Genomic DNA, 16,221 nt, shown 5'->3' with positions numbered 1-16,221 from the left:
ATATAAGTAAGCTGTTGCTAGCGTATAAGTATTGCATCTCCTCTGAGGAAAATTCTCAGAATCTTTCTTCTGTGCCCGAAACAACAAAGGTAGCTTATTCTACTCGTTTTGTGTTTAATGTTTCCCCTCGAGCTGTGAACGCTAGTGAATATTTCATTTGAAGTGTATCTGGCATTGCAATTAACACAACCATCCGAGTCATGGCAAAGAAAGCGAAAAAAGAGAAGAGTGCAAATGATTATAGGTCGCTTCTAAACATCGATGTTTGGTTTTTCGGAAACAAGCAACATTTTCGTTGCGCGAAACATAGAAACTTAGAGAAACTTTGTTGACGGTTTTGACCGAGAGTCGAGAAACGATTTTTCATAAACAGTCATTCTGGCGATGTTTCATTTTTAGCACTGCAACTGTGTGCATCTGTTAGACGCGTGTTTGATGCTTGTTGAATGACGATGCAATTTTTCTTTTTCTTTTGAATTATAGACACTTGAAACTCAGCCAGTTCATTCGTCTTTGATGGCGATGCACGGAAGATGCCTCTTGTTAATATTCAGTGCAATGCGTGCATTGATATAAAGAAACAAATTGCGACATATGACCAATTAGTGTATTGTTCTCGCAAAGGCAAAAAATGATCGTTGCTTCTCGAAATGATTCTACAAAACTACGCAAGCCATTAAACCTTTTGAGAGTCCATGGAAATTTTTACTAAAGAGTTATTTATGAAATTTCGACGTATTCGCAAATTATATTCGAAATGATTAACCATCAAATTTCAAAAGAAAGAAGATTGCGTAGTCCTACGTTCTAAGCGCTCGTGTCTCGGATAAAACCCCTCGATTTTTTTACGATTTAATGTTTGCTGGGCCGGTTCGAAGGCAGTTTTAAATTGTTAAAATATGAATGAAATTTGTTACTTCATGTTATTTGATTACTTGAAACATGTAGTACTGAACATTATTTAAACATTTCTATATAAATTTTGCGATATTTCCACTAAAGCACAATAAACAATCAGGAATGACGTATCCGATTGCAACTCTTTCGTATCATATGTAAGAGCTTTATTTGCCCTAAAATCATATTTCAGATAGCCGTACGAGCTAGCTGCAGTTTGATAATTCAAACAACCGGAGTTCAAATCCCATCGGAGCAATTTTATAACCGTCGTCACCACTAATATCAAACATTTATATCCTTAAAAGTCAATTGATTAATTCCTATTTGTACAAACATAAATGTTTATGAAGGTTCTACATACATACAAAAATGGTGATTCCCCGGGCCGAACATTTTACTTTGATATTTTCCGCCATTTTTTTAATGGCAGTGATGAATCGTATATTCGTATGACAACAGACTTATTATGTTATTAGGTATTGCCTAATGACCTTGCATGTACAGTAAGCTACCTCTAATTCGACATTTAGTTAATTGGACAGACCTGTAATTGGACACAAATAATTGGACATTTTCACCTCTAATTGGATATTTTGTAAACATCGAGTTTGGTACCCAAAGTACGGCCCCAGATTGAAAGTCGCCACCAGATGTCGACATTGTACCACTATCATCGTGAATGTCCAATTAAATGCCAATCACCTCTAAAGCGATACTGAGTAGTGCCTCGGTATGTCGAGGATTAGAGGTAACTTACTGTATATGCTATTTGGGCGCATCATATATCACCCAAAATATCAGATATTCGATGCTCTATATACGATAGTTATACGATTTAATGTTTGCTGAGTTGGCATACTTGGCAGCTTGGTTTGTCAATTTCATAATCTCATGTTTACAGTTTTGAGTTAAGTGAAATTGAATGACGAAGTTGAACTAATTTATTTTTGTAACAATGTTTATCAGAACGAAACACCGGCAAACAGATAATCTTTCGTTCTTAAAAGTTAAAAATAAAAAAAGCAACTTTAACTTTCACTTTTCTTGAAACCGGAAATATTCGGACTTAAAAATATTTTTTAACGCAATATTCCAAACATACATGTATTTACAAAAATCTGTAATAATTATAATAATTATCAAGAACGTTTCCGCCATTCGTTTTTTGGTTGTCTGTTTTAAATCGTATATATGCATGACAATAGTCGTACTAGATGCATGTATAAATCGTATATTCATCCATCCAATGATCGTGAATACGGTTGCAAGTGGAAAATAAATGTGTGTTCGTTGCTTATGATGCGAACATAGATAACAATATAATACAGTAATTTAAATTCAATACGACATGCCGAGGCACCACTCAGTGTCGCTTTGGAGGCGATTTTGGCCTGTAATTGAACATTGACGATGTGAGTGGTACAGTGTCTAAGTCTGGTGGCAACTTTAATGTGACGCCATAATTCGGGCCCCGAACTCGATGTTTACAAAAATGTCCAATTAAACGTGTCACATTACAGGTCTGTCCAATAATCTAAACGTCGCTTTAAATGTAACTTACTGTATATAAACTATATTTATTCCCAGCTGTTTCCAGGCATCTCGCACAAATTGACAATATCATTCAGTCGTCAGTGCAAGTCGGTGCAATTTTTAGAGTGTAAAAAAGTTCACTGTTTACATAAAAGCAATCTCGAATCGGTCCCACTTTTTTGCTTGAAGTTAAGGCTGATTTAGACGGTGCCAGTCAACGCGCTAGTAGAAGAATCCAATCACTAGAGTCTAGTTATTAGAGCCATGTAAACACCCGGCTCCAGTTACTTGCGCAAGTATCGCACTAGTAATTGGTCACGCCAGCGAATAGAAAATTTTCTAGATACTGGCGCCAATAGATAAATGACAATTTCTTCCAAACAGTGCGTCATTTTAGACATTTGTGTGAAATCGAAATGCCAGGCAGTTTCAGTGGTGCCATATATTTATTTGTACTGGAAGGGGACAAATCTTTTTCGGCTATGGTGAAGACAATTATTAAACGGTGTTATTTGGCTTGCTCTGTAATTTGTATGTTTGTATGTTTGTAACATGTTTGTTTGTAGCGCTTTACCACATTAAAAGAAATTTAACCCCCTTCCTGTTGACCGATTGGTCTGAAATTTGGAACACACATTACATATTTTTTACATATTTTCTCAAAATCCCATCAACAAGGGTATCAAATGAAAGAGCTTAACGAGTAGAACACAGTTATTCATGAGAAATACAAATCCAAAATGGCCGCCACCACAAAATGACGGATCACAAATTTTCTTAAAACCCTATCAATATGGGTATCAAATGAAAGGACTTGACTAGTAGAACACATTTATCCATAAGAAATGCAAATTCAAAATGGCCGCCACCACAGAATGGTGGATTACATATTTTCTCAAAATCCCGTCAACATGGGTATCAAATGAAAGGGCTTGACTAGTAGAACACAGTTATTCATGAGAAATGCAAATCCAAAATGGCCGCCACCACAAAATGACGGATCACATATTTTCTCAAAACCTTTTTAATATGGGTATCAAATGAAAGGCCTTGACTAGTAGAACACAGTTATTCATGAGAAATGCAAATCCAAAATGGCCGCCACCATAAAATGGCGGTTCACATATTTTCTCAAAATCCCATCAACATGGGTATCAAAGGAAAGGGCTTGACTAGTAGAACACAGTTTTTCATGAGAAATGCAAATACAAAATGGCCGCCACCACAAAATGGCGGATTACATATTTTCTTTAAACCCGATCAATGTGGGTATCAAATGAAAGGACTTGACTAGTAGAACACAGTTATCCATGAGAAATGCAAATTCAAAATGGCCGCCACCACAGAATGGCGGATTACATATTTTCTCAAAATCCCATCAACAAGGGTATCAAATGAAAGAGCTTAACTAGTAGAACATAGTTATTCATGAGAAATACAAATCCAAAATGGCCGCCACCACAAAATGGCGGATCACATATTTTCTCAAAACCCTATCAATATGGGTATCAAATGAAAGGGCTTGACTAGTAGAACACAATTATTCATGAGAAATGCAAATCCGAAATGGCCGCCACCACAAATTGACGGATCACATATTTTCTCAAAACCCTTTTTATATGAGTATCAAATGAAAGGGCTTGACTAGTAGAACACAGTTATTCATGAAAAATGCAAATCCAAGATGGCGGCCACTACAAAATGGCAGATTACATATTTTCTCAGAACCCCATCAATATGGGTATCAAATGAAAGGGCTTGACTAGTAGAACACAGTTATTCATGAGAAATGCAAATCCAGAATGGCCGCCACCACAAAACGGTGGTTCACATATTTTCTCAAAACCCTTTTAATATGGGTATCAAATGAAAGGGCTTGACTAGTAGAATACAGTTATTTATGAAAAATGCAAATCTAAAATGGCGGCCACTACAAAATGGGGGATTACATATTTTCAGAAATTTATGGAAAATTATGAAAAATGCAAATCCAAAACGACCGCCATCATAAAATGGCGCCATGTTTTTCTCAAAGCCCATCAATATGGGTATCAAATGAAGATGCTCGACTGGTAGAACACAGTAGATCATGAAAAATCCCAACAAACATCGAAACATACTTTTAATTCTACTGTCATTATAAAACTGCGTATTCCATGTTCATGGAAAATTTGATTTGGCCGCCGCTAAAAAATGCTGAATGGCTTGACTTGGAGAATACACTACACTATGAACAACATAATTTCGAAAAGGTCACCGCCATAAAATGTTCCACGATGTATTTTTTGCAATCCCCTCAATATTAGTATCAAATGAAATGATTTCACTAATAGAATACAGTACACCATCGAAATATTCCGAAGAAAGTTAGGTAAGAAACAAAAATTGAAAAAACACAATTTTCTTAAATGTTTTTAATGTAGAGAAACTAGGAAATAAAATAAGTAAAAAAAACCTTTTTAAGTTAAACGGTTTAATGTACTAAGAGCTAGAAAATAATTGGACAAGTAGCTGTTAGTAATTATCACATCCGTTCTTTCATTGATCTAGGGCAATGATGAGACGAAAATAACATCGTGGGGTACATGATGAAACAACTAACTGTGGATAATGGAAATCCAACGTTTATTTCTTACCTAATTTTCTTCGGAATATTCTCATCATGTATTGTATTCTATTAGTCAAATCATTTTATTTGATACCGATATTGAGGGAATTGCGAAAAATACATAGTCGACCATTTAGTGGCGGCGACCTTTTTGAATTTATGTTGTTTATTATGTTTCGTGTTCTTCATGCCAAGTCATTCAGCCATTTTTAGCGAAGGCCAAAATAAATTTTTCAAGGTCATAGAATACGTAGTTTGATAATGGCAGTAGAATTAAAAGTATGTTCCATATTTCAGATCAATCAGTCAAAAGGAACGGGGCAATTTTCTATTAATATGGGACAACCCTACAAACATTCAAACATACATACAAACAGGTAAAGCTGAATGAAACCATTTAAAAAGTAATTAGTTGTTTGGGGACTGCGGTCATTTTGGATTTGCATTTTTCATAAATTACTGTCTTCTACTAGTCAATCCCTTTCATTTGATATACCTATTGATGGGGTTCTGATAAAATGTGTAATCTGCCATTTTGTAGTGGTCGCCATCTTGGATTTGCATTTCTCATGTATAACTGTGTTCTACTAGTTAAGCTTTTTTATCTGATACCCATATTGATGGGGTTTTGAGACAACGTGTAATCAGTCATTTTGTGGTGGCGGCCATTTTTGATTCGCATTTTTTATAAATAAATGTGTTCTACTAGTCAATCCCTTTCATTTGATATCCATATTGATCGGGTTTAAAGAAAATATATATTCGCATTTTTCATAAATAACTATCAATCCCTTTCATTTGATACCCACATTTATCGGGTTTAAAGAAAATATGTAATCCACCATTTTGTGGTGGCAACCATTTTGGATTTGCATTTCTCATGAATAACTGTGTTCTACTAGTCAAGCCCTTTCATTTGATACCCATATTGATGGGGTTTCAAGAAAATATGTAATCCGTCATTTTGTGGTGGCGGCCATTTTGGATTTGCATTTCTCATGAATAACTACTAGTCAAGCCCTTTCATTTGATACCCATATTGATGGAGTTTTGAGAAAATATGTAATCCGTCATTTTGTGGTGGCGGCCATTTTGGATTTGCATTCCTCATGAATAATTGTGTACTACTAGCCAAGCCCTTTTATTTGATATCCATATTGAAGGAGTTTGGGAGAACATGTAATCCGTCATTTTGTAGCGGCAGCCATCTTGGAGTTTTAAAATCATGAAATTCTCAGTTTTATAATGACTGCAGAGATAAAGGTGTGTTCCAAATTTCAGATCAATCGGTCAACAGGAAGGGGCTCAAATTTCTATCGATGTGGTAATGCGCTACAGACAAACATGTTACAAACATATAAACGTGCAAACATACAAACATACAAATTACAGGGCAAGCTAAATAAAACCGTTTAAAAACAGTTCCTATCTGTGCTATGTTTATGAGAAAAATCTGTGTTCTTACTGTACAGAACAAAACAAAAAAAACTGAAAAAATATATCCTGATAAATCTGTACATTTGCCAACACTGGATGGTTCGACGGTACAAGGAACATCAAATTCAATTCCCTCAACGTATACATGGTAGAATCTCCATTCTTTCATTGATCTAGGGCAATGATGAGACGAAAAGACGTTGACGGCATTGTTCTTCATGTGTTCAATTTGTGAAGCGAAAATGATAATAGACAATGAAATCATGGAAATATCAGGAAATTTATATAAAAACAGCTGATGAAGGTTCATTACGACGTGTTTTAATTAGTAAACTAACAAGAAGTAAAATTTTTTATTCAAATTTTGACAATTTAAAACTGCCCCCGGGCCTACAAAACCGATAAAGATTAATTTGCCTCCCAAAATGGTAATCGCCACCAGATGTCGCCACTGTCATTCGTCATCGAGGATAAAGTGACAGCCAAGCTGTCCAGTTGCTGAAAATGTGTATAAACGCACAGCACCAGTCAACTGGTGATGTAAATATGACGTGCCGTTGACGTTCAAGTAACTGGCGCCAATTACTGGTCAATGTGTAAATCAGCTATTACTATCCCCTGGTGATCGTGTTTATGCGTTTTTGAAAGGTGAAAATAAAGCAAGGCAATAGTAAATGTACTCTCAGGTGAGCCAATACGTGAAATCCACTCTGTGGTCATGTAGCTGCGGATAATCGTATTCCATCCAAATTGTCGAGAAATGCAATATTTCAGACGTTTATGATCAAGTTCTCTCTCCCTCTCGCTCAGGTAAACATCCCCTCCTCCGTTTTCCATCATTCTGTCGTTATACACCGCCCCTCTAATCCGCTTACGGTCCAAACAGTTGTACCTTGTACCATATACTCATCTTGCATACGTCTATAAACATATGATAATGGCAGATAGTGAAACCCAAGACGGGTCTATGGTACTAGGTGAGGCCGTTTCGTCACTAAGTTGGTTAGGGGAGCGGTATATGAAAACAGTACGGAAGAAAGTAGAAGGGGAATTATTTGCTTGTAGCGTGAAAGAGACAGACTGATCAATAGCGAGCTTCGGCACTAGCGTATTGTGTTTTGTTTACAAACAAAGCACAGTAGACATCCAAGATGGCTGAAGAGTGGTTTTAGCAAGTTGGCCCACCTTAGGATATACTTCTAGGCGCCTTGGTGAAACCCACGGCTTACAGAGACAAGGCTAGTTCTTTAACGAGTAAACATTTTTTTTGATGACGTCATCCGAATTTTCAGTGTAAACAGTCGCCAGTTGTATTTTGTTTTCCGACTTACGCGTAAATGTTCCTGAAATGGAAAATCGAAAATGGTTCAATGCGCTGTGAGCGGGTGTATAAAATAAGAAAATGACATTATCGGGCCAAAAAAATATTCTTTCGCTTTCCGAAAAACCGAGAATTATGTTCTTTGTGGATAAATGTTTTATCAAATTATTCATGGTGTTAAATATAATCAACTATATTATCAACGCACAAACTTACAAAGCACGAAAAATAAAAAATAAGAACACATTGTTTACTTCAACGACTCAGATGACGTCACTAAAAAATGACTGATCCGGAGTAGCTAGCCTTGTCTCTGTAAGCCGTGGTGAAACCGTCGAAAACCGCTGAATGTGTTTTACATCAAGCTCCTGCTGCGACTTGTCATTGTAAAAATCGCGCGGTAGAGCCGTCTAGCAGAGAAGAGAAGCGGAACTTGAGAGAAAAAAGTGGCAACGATTTGTGGCAAGAAAATGTAAACAGTGAAAAAATTGACAGATGATTTACGCTCTAAAAATTAAACATAATATTAAGATGTCTCTAAAAGGGTGGGAGACATCATATATATAAGGTGGGAGGTTCGTATATAATGTTATTAATGTTACCATCATCATGATAAACACGCGAATGGGATAGAAATTACGAACTGAAAATTGAATAAAATATACATATAGACGCTGAAACGCTGTGGACAATTATTATAATGCATTTTTATCGGTTTATGTATAATGCATTATCAAAATAAACTCTTTTGTATTGTAATCATAACTTGCTATGCTATTCATAACAACATTTATGGTCGTATTCCACCAATAATGACAAATGTGTAATTTACGAATGAAGCTTCGCCATAAAAACTGAACATTGAATCAAAAAATTAAAATGTGGTAAGAGCATCAGTTGAAATATTTTAAAGCATTCTCATCGGAATTAATTGAATGATACAATAAATATACCTCTAAATAATGTATGTGCGCTTAAAAACCAACATAAAAATATTATTCCTGAATAAATTTCTTTTTTTCCAGTTTCGAACACATCCCGTAAAAAGCCATTTTCATTTTTTAAAATACCCTATGTTGGTATTGTATATAGAATTTACAAGGTAATGAAACGTTAACGTCAATTAGTTTCTAGTAATCAGCTTTTTAGTTGCCGGGGAAATTAACACCAAACTATATTTTTTAGTAGTATATATATTCCATGCCAAACTGACATAGTGTTTCTCAGATTTTCGTGTACATTGGTATTTTTGTTCCTTATCGTAAAATATTAGATCCCATTTCATTTTAGGGTGGTTCGAAAATTCATATCTTTTGAACCACTAAACCGATTCAGATGAAAAAATAGTATACTGACAAAAAAAAATATTTTGTTTTCTTAGTTATTGATCGTAATTGTTCTTTATAGTTTCATTCAAGGGCGCTATATTTTTTATATTTTTTCTCGAAAGCTGAGGATTTTTGACGTAGGACTACGTCTTTCATTTCTATACTGGGGTGTAAGTTCAAACTTTCGAAATCGGAAGCGTTACCCCGGAGAACGAGATTTTGAGTGTTAATAGCTCCTAAACAACTGAAAGAAATAGTATGATAAACACTTCATTCGAAAGATAAAATGTCTACGCGTTATATGCTTGTTACTTTTTGATCCAAAAATTTGTTTCAATAGCTCTAAAATTGCTTTCAAAACAGGCTATTGAAATCACACCAATCGGTATATAAGCAAGTGCCGCTCGGAAATCCACTCAGTTATGATTGCGCAACGATTGAGGTACGATCGCTGGAATGGATGGATGTTTCCCTAACACAGACTTGAAAACCATGGAACCAGGGGAAATCGGCATTTCAAAATAGATGCAAGCAGTGGTTACTTTTGTACTCGCTTGCGTTTCTGGAAATCGGAATGTTTCCCTAACACAGACTTCAAAACCATGGAGCCAGGGGAAATTGGCATAGAAAATTAGATGCAAGCAGCGGGTACTTATGTCCTCATTTGCGTTTCTGAAAATTGGATTGTTTCCCTAACACAGACTTCTAAATCGTGAAGCTTGGGTAAATCGGCATTGCGAAATAGATGTGAGCGGCGGGTACTTTTGTACTCGTTTGCGTTTATACAAATTGGAATGTTTCCCTAACACAGACTTCAAAAGCATGAAACATGGGAAAATCGAATTGGAAAATAGATGAGAGCTGCGGGTACTTTTGTACTCGCATGCGAAAATTTCTGCAAATCGGAAAATTTCCCTAACACAGATTTCAAAACCATGGAGCCAGGGGAAATTGTCATAGCAAATTAGATGCAGGCAGCGGGTACTATTGTACTCGGATTGAGTATGGATTTGATATGTTATGATACAGTGTAGTGGATATGTTCGAGGTGGATATTATATTACATATCGAAGAAATCACAATTATAAAAGCGGCGTTATAAAATTATTTGTTTACGAATGCTGCAATCGATCGTCGTTATTGAGAAGTTCGAATTGTTGGGAAGGGGGTCTTATTTTCGCTGTGTAATTCCAAGGAGGAATCCATTCCTTCTCAGGCGTTAATAATCCTCCTCCGGATCAACGATGATTCCAATTGTCGGGGCTTGGGGAGTTTGTACTATTTGCTCTGGGTATTTCCGAGGAGGAATCGATTCCCCCTTTGAACGTTAATAATTCTTTTCCGGCTAAACGAAGTGGTATGATAATCACTTTATTCGAAAGATGAAACGTCTAAGATTTATATGCTTGTTACTTATTGATTGCTAAGTCAACATTAGTCCTACGTCCACCTTGCGGTTATATCAAAGATATAACCCACTTCTAGTTTTTAGATAACATATCCAAAAATGTGTTCTTCTTCGTTTTTAAATTATGATTTTTCAAATTTACCCGATGGTTCAAAAAATCATTTTCTCCTTTTATCCAAAAATAACGTTTTTCAAAAATTCATAACTTTTGATCTACTGAACCGATTCAGATAATCGATATACTTAATTTAAGTCAATAATTTCACACTTGCAAAAAATATTTATTTATTTATAAAAAACAGATACAATTATTAATCACGAAAACAAAATTAATTTTTTTCCAAAAATTTCTTTAATTTGATATAACCATCATCTGAATCGCTCTAGCAGTTCAAATGTTATGAATTTTTGAGAATAGGAACAAGGGAAAAAAATAATATTCCAAACTATCGGTTAACTTTAAAAAATTATAACTCAAAAAAGAAAAAAAAAAGAACACACCTGATTTTGAGTAAAAAATGTAAGTGTTTAAAAAAATCCCCAATTTTCAAGAAAAAATATAGAAAAATATAGCGCCGTTGGTCCCTAAACCATGTAAACTATAAAAACGGATACAATCAAGAATTACGAAAACAAAATTCAAATTTCTTGCAAGACTAGCTAATTAACTTCAATTTGATGTATCGATCATCTGAATCGGATTAGTGGTTCAAAAGTGAGTTTGTGAGTGGGTTTTGACGTAGGACTACGTCTAACCGGAAGATATTGGGGGTGAAATGAAAATCTAGGCACTGAACAAGAAGGAAAAAATGCAAGATTTGGAACGCTTATAACTCGAGCATTTCTCAATGGGTCGCAAAGGTTTTTGCATCAATTGATAGGAAATATATCTACGCATCTATCATAACGAATTACATTTCATTTTTCTTGAGATAAATAATTGAATAATTGTGAAATATCAAGCATTGTCCAAATGCACTATGTGCCCATTTTTGATTGGTCCATTTTGTGCTCCTCAAATCGTACCGACCAAAACGTGTAACCAGAGCAGCAGCGAAATACAATGAAGCACGATTGGAAAGGAAAAAGAAAAAAATGAACGAAACATTGGTCGCAGTCTCACACATGCGTAATTCTAGAGCCAGCCAGTCAGCTTAAAATTCCCCGCTCCGCTGCCGTAACGATCATTCTCATCGAAACCGTACACCACATCGTTTCGCATCACATCACATCAACACACCAACATAAGCAGCCATGTCTGGACATGACAAAGGAGGAAAAGTGAAGGGAAAGGCAAAATCCCGCTCGAACCGTGTTGGTCTGCAATTCCCCGTAGGTGTATTCGCCAATTGCTCCACAAGAGTAGCTAGGCCGAGTGCGTTAGTACCAGTGCACCAGTCCACTTAGCCGCCGTTATATAGTTTCGGCCGCCGAAGTGATCGAGTTGGCTGGCAAAGCTGCTCGCGACGATAAGAAAACCCACATTCAGAACAGACCACATTCGGTTCGGTGGACATCAAGACAACAACAGGCAATTGCAGCAAGTGGCGAGTGGCAAACGCAATCGCAAAACGGCACAAGGTAGCAGAAGAAAAAAAGGTTTGTCTTTATACAAACTGCTTTGGTGTCAAATCCAGAACAAGGCGGAATCGAGGGCGTTCGAAATGGTTTTTTACAAAACCACGAGTACGTTTTCTAAAAAAAAAAAAGTAAAGGTTTTCTAAATTGGAACCATTCCATAAAACACGGCGCTTATCAGGGCCATTACAAATTTCAAAAAAGAGTTTACGAAATACAGTTCAATGCATTCCAAAATAATATCCAAAATAATAATAAAACACAAATTGATTTTTTTATAATTTGTTTTCCAGGATATGATGAGTATGAGAATTTGGCAGTTGTTCTGAGCTTATTGATGGTTGGGGACTTTCCCGATTATTAAATTTTCACCAATTCATAAATTGCTTCCAGATTGAAAGTACAGTCGACATTTAGCTAATTGGACGGACCTATAATGCGACATATTTATTTGAGCATTTTTGTAAACATAGAGTTCGGGGTCCAAATTATGACCCCACATTGAAAGTCGACACTGTACCACTGTCATCGCAAATGTTCAATTACAGGTTAAAATCGCCTCCAATGCGACACTGAGTGGTGTTTCGGCACGTCGCATTAAATATAATTTACTGTACAACATGTCACAAGCTGGATGGGAAGAAATTTTCCAACTGTGAATGCTATGGCGAGTGGCAAAGGCAATCGTTAAACAGGAAGATTTAGCGGAACAAGATGGGGATATCGAGTGATAACAAAACAATAAACTCTTTAGATTAAAGATAATTTAGTGATCCAGAAAAGGACACTTTTTAGCCTGCATGTGAATCCAACGAACGAACAAATCTTGATGAATGTATTTTTTGCCATCGCTGCCTTTTAACGCATTTTTTTTTTCGTCTCGTTGGACTAGCCCTTTTGGCTGAGTCTGCCGATTTGTCTCTATCCTGTGAGCGTGTACCGCTAAAGTACAAAACGCGCGGATCCGCTCGGATATATCATTCTCTTTCAAACCGTAAATCAGTGTGGTTGTATGGCATCGTTTCACATCACATCGCCTCAACGGATTGGTGCCGAGTGCTCGAGTTGGCTTGCAAAGCTGCTCACGACAATAAGAAAACCCGCCTACAGAACAAGGCACATTCGGTTCAGTGACAACAACTAGTTTCAGCGAGTTGCAAACGCAATCGCAAAACGGCAGCAGGTAGAAGAAGGAAAAAGTTTGTTTATACAGACTGCTTTGGTGGCAAAACCAGCCACCGTAAAACACGGCGCTTTTCAGGGCCATTAAACCTTTCAAAGAAGAGTGATTAAAAGTTTTTCACAATACCTGTGCATTCTAAAGTGACATAATAAGACATATAATATAAACTGATTTATTTTGTTTATGCTTGTTCTTGAACTTATTGGTGGTTGGGGTCTTTTAAATTGATCATTCAATTTTCACAAACCCATACATGGTTTCCGAATTAAAAGTGGCTTCAAATTACAACACATTGTATGCATTATTGATGGCATTAACGAATTTTCTCTGAAGCAAGAACTGCTTTCTTTGGTTGATAACTGATGTTGAAAATTGACTGACGTCACATCTGCATTGTATAGAAAAATAACTAAGGAGCAACATGATGAGCTATATATTTCCTGCTGCTCTGTTCTTATTTTAGAGGACTTTAATCCGAAGGTCATCCGTCCCTGTATTCACTGTTGGTTTTTCAGAACGCTTATAGCTCGTTTATTTCTCGACAGATCGTAGAATTCGTCTCCAAAACCTCAGTTCTTTTTCATGTCTATTTACTTTGTTTGCGGAGACTACAAATCATACAATTCATTCGTCTCCGAAACCACGGTTTAAGGTACGGTAATGTGCTCAATAGTGAAATATATGATAGTGAATGAGCTGATGACCACCTATGCATTCCCTATCACAGCCATCATTTTGATTGTACGATATGTGCATACACCGAAAGATGCCCGGCATTGAACATTTAATAAGTACAAAGCCTTCAGAAAAAAATCAAGAATCACGTTTGTAAAAAAACGCAAAAACCCAACACCAAAGGTTCTTTTCAGAACCTCCAACATGTTCATGAAGAGTAAACAGTAAACTAATCCATTTTTAAGGTAGATAGGTAGGTAATCACGTAGGAGAAGAAAATTAAAAAATATATTTAAAATATATATTTAGCAAAAGCTGTCCCCTTTGTATAGTCCTACGTCACTTCGGTTATATCCTCGACATTACCCACCCGTCTTTTTTTTGATAAGTCATTTTTGGGAAAAAGTGAAAAAAAATCGAATCACCCAAAAAAAACCATACAGGTACAATGTTTTACCATAACGAAAACAAGCTACTAACTTTCACAATCGAAGACTCTTTTTGTCGTTTATGAGTTTGGTTTTTTTAAGTTACTAATAGGCATGTTTTGCGGATTAATGGAAAGATATGATATGTTGATCCTTGAAATAAGTTTGAAAGTTAAGAATTGGAATAAAAAAATATAAAATTCATGTGAATGGAGACGTCTTTTGTGTACAGCACATGCCACTGGGGCCTTTTGCTGATTAAGTAAGTAAGATTTCTTCCAAAACATCATAACTTTACAACCATTGAGTCGATTTCAAAAATCGTCGTATCAAATGAAATCATATTCTTCTATGAATCAACTTCAATCTGTCATTCAAACAAACTCAAAAATTAAATACTACAGAAAAACTTTAATTATAAAGTTTAGAGAATTTGCGACTTAATTTTCCACAATTCACACTTTTCAACCAAATTTATATCTTGTCGCAATTTTAAACCTCTCAAATTGAATTGTCAAAATGATAGGCCAAAGAACGAAAAGCAGGAAAAATTAACAAACAATGGGGGTAAATAATAAAGCAAAGGTAATCAAGGATTTGTAATAACTATCTCGGAAAAATATTAAAAAACACATTCCTCTTTTAATTTCTCTTTCAAATTTTGATAAAATTTCACTGAATAGTTAAATAAGGGCAATATTAATATTTGAATAAACCAATGGATTATTAACATGTTTATATAAACCTTCCCATCTTCTCATTCTTCATTAAAGACCTTGCGTCAAGACAGCTAGAAATCCATACACTCTCAAATCAAGTGTGCTTGAAAAAAATATATTCTTCACGTAAACAAGCGATGAAAATGTGGACACTTTATAGTCAGTGAATTGTATGGAGTTCCACTGCTGTGCGTCTAGTGTGTTTCCACGCTAAGCAAGTTTTATTCTAATCACGGTTTTGCTGGAAAATCTGCTGAAAGTTCGTTTTGTTAGTCCCCGAAAATAGCCGATATATATTTGAAGTGTTGAATAGGGGCACAAGCTTAGCATAGAACATAGCGGCTAGCTTCCGTGTGAATACCCTAATCTTTTGAGGCGGTTAAAAAAAATTTAAGTGCCGGGAGCATCGAGTATAAATGATGATTAAAGGAGTCGAACTGAAAGGGGCTTTGGTAAGAAAAGTGTTGGTGGATAATGTTTGGCTACCAATGAAGCGGATGAACAGCAGAGAGAAGCAGCCAGGAAATTTCTGAAGGTTGTAAAAAAATCCGAAGAAAATACAAGCTAAGACGGTAAAGAATTTTTCGAAGCTTTCGGAAAAAAATGCGCTCTGTTCCTCAGTCGCATCAGTCGATGACTAGATTTGTCGATGCTCATCCACTGAACTCAATTATACGAAGCAGATGTCTAGATACCCAGTTGCTTAAAATGATATGTTAAGAATATCACCCATTTTCGATCGTTGGAGATATTGATTCTAAGGAATTTGTTCGCATGCCCTGTCAATCGTATACCTTTCCAAGTAGAAAGATCTTGAAGAACAGCTTATTACTGGCTTCAGTTACAGAGGTTCTTAAGTAGGTGAAAGATGAATCGCCTTCCGCAGTTAGTTTGGCGATTAGCGATAGGTGGACTAATATTAATAACATGTGCTTTTGAGCTTCGACGGCCCTCTTCAATGACAGATGTGGCGTTTTGAAATCCTACTTTCTTAAATGCTCAGTATTTAATGAGAAGCTTACAGGCGAGAGTATAAGTACGTTACGTGGTTACGTTCATTCACTTAAAGTGGCCGTACAAAATGCCATTTCAAAGTCTATCAA

This window comes from Toxorhynchites rutilus, chromosome 2 (assembly GCF_029784135.1).
Source record: "Toxorhynchites rutilus septentrionalis strain SRP chromosome 2, ASM2978413v1, whole genome shotgun sequence".
Lineage (NCBI taxonomy): Eukaryota > Metazoa > Arthropoda > Insecta > Diptera > Culicidae > Toxorhynchites > Toxorhynchites rutilus.
The sequence above is the reverse complement of the archived record's forward strand: the minus strand, read 5'-3'. Positions refer to the sequence as shown.